The following is a 7,141-nucleotide window of genomic DNA, read 5'->3' on the forward strand; positions in this document are numbered from 1 at the left end:
CTGTGGTTTTTTGTTTTACAGTTAATTTCTGACACAATTACACTTGTTATTTACTGTAACAATTAAAAACTTCCCCCACAATCATATATCCCCCCCCTAACAGGTGTACTCTTTTTCAGAACTGGAAATATGGTAACCCTAAAGTGATACAAATTTTTGGAAAAATCAAATTAGAGCAGCTGACATCCCTTCAGAATTTGTTCAAAAGCTGATGAAACAAGAAACAAATAGATGATAATAAAGAGACTGCCTGCAAACAACACCTCTAACATGCATCATCAGGTGTATCAAGATGGAAATAAAGATCTACTACAAGATATGTAAGGAATTATGTGCAACAGAAAGCTTGCACTAGCAGCCTGGGCCAAGATGACATTAGGAAATTAACGGGGAGAGCAGGCAACAAATCAAAAGACTATTTTGCCTTTCCCCACTGTCCCATGGAACTCCTTGCTGTATTAGCTTCTGTTTGTTGCCAACATCAACATCACCATGCCCCAGTGGTCTGCATAATCTGAAAAGAATAGATGCTGTCATCTGAGTAGATGATTTCACAGCAATCCTGTAACTGGTATGAGTAATCCAAATACCATGCTCAAAAATCTTTCAGCATGCACATATTGTATTTGTAAGGCCAGTAAAAATCATCAGGATATCTACAGAAATTATTATATCATCATGATTACAGAGATGCACACAGAAAATGAATTGAAAGTACTTTTGCTGAATGTCTTTACTTCCTCTGTGCAACACAGAGAAAACCAATAGCAGCAATGGAGCATTCACCTTAAAATGGCTACCTTCCCTCCTTTCCAGGAATTGGCAGGCCCTGAGCAGGAGGAAGCAGGTGTAATGTGCTTCTCAAGGGTGGTCCCAGGTGTAGCACAAAGGCTATACAGGAAAGCCTTCAGGAACTACAGCTGCTTTTAAATCACTGTAGTAAGTTAGTTTTACTGGTAAAAAGAAACTAGAAGAAAAAAAAATGCTTCCCCACACTGCTGTGAAAGAAACCCAGCCAACTACATGGGAAGCTCGCTAATTAGAGAAAGGGAAGGGAGATTAAAATGATTACCTACACAATATTATCAAAACCCCAAAATAAACGAGGGGAGGGGAAGGGAAGAATAGAGATTTTTCTAACTTGAAGCTCTCATTATAATTATCTTAGGTTTCACTTTACTATTAAAAGATATTTCAGATTGTAGTATGGATTTTAAGCTACTGGTAGTCTTCTGAGGAGATATGTAAGAAAATAAAAACACACTGGCACTGAAGAGCCCTTAAATTCGCAAATGCTCAAGTGTTACAGCTAACTGGAAACTGTCAGTGTCACATTGGACTTTGTGAAAACATTATATCAAGGTGTCCAAAATGTGTAAAATCATTATCTGTTCCCAGGGCTTATAACAATCCAGTGAATTTGCAAAATAATCAGCTTGCTTCTAGTGCAAGCATAAACTTGTTATTAAGCAATAACTCATTGATGCCAAGTGGTTTTCATTAAACAAAAAAATAAATTATGCACTTTAGAAATAAAACTAAGCTGTAGTCAGTTTGGAAAAAAAATAAGTAAAAGTTGGGCCTACTAACTATTACTTTCTTTCATTGAAATTCAGGTTCTCATCTACTGCCACTGCTCTCAAATTTCTCTTAACAATTTTAACTTAATATATGAAAAAATGAATGCATTAGCCATTTTCTCACATACCATGCTGCTGTTCTACAACTGTCCTAAAACATTATAGGAAATTACCCAGCTCTATAAAACTCAACCTAAAAATGATATTGTCCAATTAAAAATAGCTGAAACTGTTTTCAAGTATAAAAGTCACTTAAATGTACCGATATAAAAGGAATTAAGTACATTGGTAAAATTTATTCATGCCTAATTCTGCTTGTATATTTCAGTCTGTGCTGTCTTCCCAAGAGAAGATAACCCAGAATAGCAAAAGGGACCTTTTTGGCTCAGGACAGAAATTACACATAAACCAGTTTAAGTGTTCAGAAACCAGTTTAAACCTTCAAAATGGCCAAAGCTGGTTTAAGATAAACCTGATTGAATGTAGTATCAGACTTAACTGACTGAGATCAAACTGATTTATGGAACTTCTATCCCAATTCAAGTTAACTCGTTTCCCCAGCATCCCATGATGCTTTGCAACCCTAGGCTATGCCATCTGCTCTGATGAGCAGGGTCTGCCCCACCCCTGTGCTCCCTAGCTGGAGCACTAACACTCTGGGTGACTGAGGAGGGAGTGGAGGAAAAAAAACTTGCCTCTCTGGCCCAGCACTAGATCCCGCAGCTCAGTGCTGCTGGTTGGTGGTGGGGAGAAGGGAACCAGACCCTCAGCCAGGTGCTGCCAGCTTGGGGAAAGGAAGGGAAGTCTGCAGTGGAGACTTGACTCTGGCCCCCAGAGCCAGGAGCTGGGAGCCATGCCCCTTCTCAGCCTTTGGGCTGGCTGGAAGGTGGAGAAAACCCTGCACCAGGGCCTTGATCTGTCCCCAGAGCCTGGTGCCAGGAGCTATGCCCCTTTCTCAGCCTCCAGCCTTGCTGAGGGCAGGTAGTGGGGACAAGCCCTCACCAAGGCTTTCCTCCAGCCCCAGTCAGGACCCAGGAGCCATGGCCCCTTCTTAGCCTCGGGGCTGACTGAGGGGAGAGGGGAAGGGAGCAGGAGGGAGAGAAGAAGCCTGCACCAGGGCTTGGCTCGTCAGGAGCCAAACCACCTTCTCAACCTCTAGGTTGGCTGGAAAACCTCTAGGTTGGTTTTAAAAACCTGCAGAGATAGAATCAATTCAGCCTCAGGCTTTTTGACTATCTGTACTTAGTCATTCTGGTCAAAATGAAAACGGGCTAGTGAAATGTTTCAGTCACACTGTTTGAACCTTGGTGCGTATTATGGTTCTGTAAGAATTGCTTTAGCCATCATTCTGGAGTTAGATCCTGGCTAAGTCCAAAGTTGTTATTAAAAAGAAAAGATAAAAAATGCCAAAATTCTGGGTATTTTTTTGTATGAACCAAACTAACATTTCAGTTAATAATGACATCCTTCCAGCTGAGCAGCTCAACTAACTTTTCCTCAGGACAAATCCTACCATGTTATGCCATTGTACTGTCTGCACATTACTTACTTGGCAGTGCTTGCAGCCTTGCAATGCTTCTCCCTTGCCAGAGGGAGATTACCACAAGATCCTTCTATGGTAATGGTAATAATAGCTGTGTTCATAATCCAAGGCATTAGAAGAATTGTATTCCATATGATGCATTAATAAAGTTCACATTTCACAAACTGCATGCGGCTTTGTTTTTCAAGGTGAGTTTTCAACTTCTGTTTATATGCCCATGATAGTCAATGTAAGGTCATTTAACTTTGCTTCTCATTGTAAGTAAATCAGTGACTATTAGTTAGAAATGTTAGATCAAAGAAAGCCATTTCCTACAGCTAAATAGCTGATTGAATGATCTGATTAATCTCAGCTGATTAATAATCTCCAGGACAAGTCCTAAATGTTCCACGAGCATGTCATATTATTACTACACTAAATGCATTAAAAAGTAACTTCAAAAATACATTTTGGATTTAGTTCTGGAGTTACATATGCAGAACACACTTTAAAACAGTAAGTTGCTTTCTGTGTGGCAGGACAATTGTCGACTTAAGCATCCCCAAGCCATGTAGCATTCAATTTAAATCTGCATAAACTCTTAATATATGCATGATAACTTTTCTTTTAGGTTGTGGATGTGTTACCCAGTTTAGGATTAGCCAGGGGAAAGTCTCCATCTACTAAAACTGTTTAAAAACCAAATTGTTGGTTAATTATATCATAACAAGTAAAAAGCATGAGTAGAGGCATTAGTGTAGAAAGTGACTTTTAAGATATACTTTCAAATTTATTACACTTATTTGATTACACTTCACCCACCTAGGACCGTAGATGCCATTACATATTTCTGCTCTTGCAGAATAGTTGCACCATTCTCATATAAACATAAAAGTGTCCTTTGAGCTTTCTCTTTGTGAGACTGAATTTAAACTTCAGGCCCTGTTCATCTGGAGAAACCTGAGCGAAGTGTGCCATTCACAGAGAGGAGACAACACAAAAGGAAAAATGACAATAGTGCAGGGTTTCAAGGGCCTGCAGCAAGGCAGTAGCCCTAGACTTCAAGAGGGCCAACTTCAATGAGTTAAGATTAGGAGGAGTGGCACTGGGGTTCTCGAGAGCAGGGGAGCTCAGTGCCCAAGATGAGTGGTCATTCCTTAAGGAGACAATACTCAGGGACCAAGGGGTGACCAGCCCAACAAGAAGCAAGGAGGGCAGGAGTGCCCAAAATCTCCCCTGGCTCACCAAGGGTGTCCGGGAATGCCTGATTGCCAAAAAGCCGGGATAGCACCCCCCTTCCACCGGTTGTATCTCCAAAGAGGAGCATGCCTCCTCTGCTCGGGTCTGTAGGGGGGCTGTCAGGAAAGCTAAGGTGGACATAGAGCTAGGACTAGCATCCAAGATCAAAAGTAATAAAAAGTCCTTTTTCAAATACATAGGGAGGATGAAAAAGGCATCGGGAAACGTGGGGCCCCTGCAAGATCCTCTGGGCAATCTGGTGGTTGCACCAGAGGAGAAAGCAGACCTCTTTAACCAATTCTTCACCTCTTGGGCAGGGACTGGGACTTCCCCACTGTGATGCAAGACGGACTCGAGGGGAACATCTCCAGCCCTCAGGTTGGGGAGGACCGGGTTAGAGAGCTTCTGGAGGGGCTCGACGCGTTCAAATCAGCGGGTCCAGATGCTCTCCATTCCAGGGTGTTGAGGGAGCTAGCAGGGGTTATTGCAGAGCCCTTGGCATGGCTTTACGAGCGCTCATGGTGCTCAGGACAGGTGCCAGATGACTGAAAGATAGCCAACATGATCCCCATTTTTAAAAAAGGGAGGAGAGAGGACCCGGGCAACAATAGGTCCGACAGTCTTATCTCAATCCTAGGGAAACTCTTTGAGAAGATCATCATGGAGCACATCTGCGATGAGCCAGACTCAGGGATGACGCTCAAGGGCAACCAGCACGGTTTCATTAGGGGCAGGTCATGTCAGACCAACCTGATTGCCTTTTATGATTAGATCACAAAGGCAATGGACAGGTGTCGCCGTGGACGTAGTCTTTCTAGACTTCAGCAGGGCCTTTGACACTATCTCCCACCCCATCCTCATTAAAAAATTGGGTGACTGCGACATTGATGCCTACACAGTCAGATGGACTGCAGATTGGCTGAAGGGTCGCACTCAGAGGGTGGCGGTGGATGGGTCATATTTGACCTGGGGAGAAGTGGGTAGCGGAGTCCCCCAGGGCTCAGTCCTTGGGCCCACGCTGTTCAATTTCTTTATCAGCGATTTGGACAATGGGGTGAAAAGCAACCTGTTTAAATTTGCCGATGATACCAAAATTTGGGGTGAGGTGAGCACGCTAGTAGGGAGGGAAAGACTGCTGCAAGACCTGGATAGGTTACAGGGGTGGGCTAGCAAAAACAGGATGTGCTTCAATACTGACAAGTGAAGGGTGCTGCACTTGGGCAGTAGTAACCAGCAGCACACTTATAAGATGGGAAACTCCTTTCTTGAGAGCACGGAGGCAGAAAGGAATCTTGGAGTCATTACTGACTCCAAGATGAACATGGGCCGACAATGCGAGGTCATAGTTGGCAGGGCTAACCGGACATTGTCGTGCATTCACAGTAGCATCTCTAGCAGGGCCAAGGAGGTGATCCTCCCACTCTGTGCAGCACTGGTCAGGCCACAGCTGGAGTACTGTGTCCAGTTCTGTGAGCCCCACTTCAGGAGGGATGTGGACAACATTGAGAGGGTCTAGAGGAGGACCACGCGCATGATCTGGGGACAACAGGGCAGACCCTACAATGAGAGACTGTGGGACCTGAACTTCACAAGAGGGGGGACCTGGTGACCATCTATAAACTCACTGGGGGGGACCAGAAGGGTTTGGGAAATACCGTGTTTCCCCAAGTGCCCCCTGGTATAACAAGGAATAATGGCTACAAGTTGTTGGAGAGTAGGTTTAAATTAGACATCTGTAAAAACTACTTCATGGTCAGGGCGGCGAGGATCTGGAACTAACTTCCAAGGGAAGTGGTGCTGCCTCCTACCCTGGGGGTCTTTAAGAGGAGGCTTGATGCCTACCTAGCTGGGATCATTTCAGTACAGTTTTTTTTCTCCTGCCTAGGCAGGGGTCAGACTTGAAGATCTGTAAGATCCCTTCTGACCCTACTTCTATGATTCTATGCGTCTACATAAAGATGCAAAAAACATCTGCAGCCAAACAAATTTTAAATAGTTTGAATTTCCTTTTTAAAAAAAATGTTTTGAACTCCCTGATGGTTTAAAAATAAATACTGAACACCACCATATTTACAACTAAATTTTTGCATACTCCCTGAGACAGGAATGCTCAATCTCCAGCCTGCAGAACCACAGCATCTAGCTCATTAGACTCCCCAAGGGTCAGGAAATTTGCCAGCAGGGGATCAGTGGCACTTAATATCGACACCCCTCCCTCACTGCCAAAAACCCAAGCCTTGCATGATGTCACAGCCCCCACCAAACAGCCACACACTACCTTCCCCTGTGAGGCTGGGCTGAGGCAGGGACACAACTTTCCCCCCTATACAGAGCTGAATCAGTGCTAGGTCATGCCCCTTCCCCCAGCATTACTGAACCAAGGGTCAGTTGTTCCCCTCAGCATAGCCAGATGAGCTCCCCCCCACCCCACCCCCAGACACCGTATTGGGTCCACAAGTTGGAATCAGCCTGCAAAGGGCCCATTCACTGCTAATCTAGTCCACTTGACAAAAATGTTGGGCACCACTGCTCTAAAAGAACAGGAAATTGAATATACAGATATATTTAAAGCCCTCCGGCGGGCTTTAAACTTGGCTTATCGGGGGAAGGGGAAGATGAGGGCAGCGGAAACATCAGACTCCCAGACCAAATAGCACCCACAACTACAGCTCAGCCCAGCCCAGACCAACGAGCGAAGCGAATAAACAGGTAAGAGATAGGGGCCAGGGTAACGCTGGGACTTGGGGGTCAGTACACACATCTACAGGAGGCCTCAAATGCCTCTACACAAATGCTCGTA

At 44.4% G+C, this 7,141-nt stretch overlaps 1 long non-coding RNA gene across 1 annotated transcript in view; it reads right to left on the minus strand.

Moving 5' to 3' along the window:
- Positions 1 to 5,931: 5,931 nt before the first annotated feature.
- Positions 5,932 to 7,141, minus strand: part of LOC109312540 — a 3,865-nt gene continuing 2,655 nt past the window's right edge. The window contains exons 2-3 of the long non-coding RNA XR_002101839.1: positions 7,003 to 7,004; positions 5,932 to 5,943 (exon numbers count right to left, since the gene is read on the minus strand). This is a non-coding gene — a long non-coding RNA (uncharacterized LOC109312540). The remainder of the gene's footprint in view (positions 5,944 to 7,002; positions 7,005 to 7,141) is intronic.

The sequence above is a fragment of the Crocodylus porosus genome, unplaced genomic scaffold (assembly GCF_001723895.1).
Source record: "Crocodylus porosus isolate Cpor-Errol unplaced genomic scaffold, CroPor_comp1, whole genome shotgun sequence".
Classification (NCBI taxonomy): Eukaryota; Metazoa; Chordata; order Crocodylia; family Crocodylidae; genus Crocodylus; species Crocodylus porosus.